Here is a 352-nt window from a genome sequence, read left to right as displayed (position 1 = left end):
AAATTTATAAAAAATTATATAAAATTATTATTTTAAAATATAATAAATATAAAAGGTATTTATTATATATAAAAATAAAATTTAAAATTTTAAAAAAAAATTAAATATTTATGTAAAAATTTTAAATAAAATATATCTATAATTATTACAATTATTCAAAGAAGTTTCAAATCATTTTTACTAACTATATACATACAAATATGAATTATACTAATCATAATATCATATAATGTGATATGTATATTATTCTATATATCTATTATATATATACATAGTAGTACCACCATAACTAATCTCCTGCTACACATTCTCAACATCTGAACAGACACCTAACTCCCTAGTAGTATTCAGC

At 16.2% G+C, this 352-nt stretch overlaps 1 pseudogene; it reads right to left on the bottom strand.

The window, feature by feature from the left end:
* Nucleotides 1-352, bottom strand: part of LOC119592441 — a 103182-nt pseudogene that overhangs the window by 5625 nt on the left and 97205 nt on the right.

This window comes from Penaeus monodon, chromosome 30 (genome assembly GCF_015228065.2).
Source record: "Penaeus monodon isolate SGIC_2016 chromosome 30, NSTDA_Pmon_1, whole genome shotgun sequence".
Taxonomy (NCBI): Eukaryota; Metazoa; Arthropoda; class Malacostraca; order Decapoda; family Penaeidae; genus Penaeus; species Penaeus monodon.
Note: the sequence above shows the minus strand (reverse complement) of the source record. Positions and strands in the feature narration are given on the sequence as shown.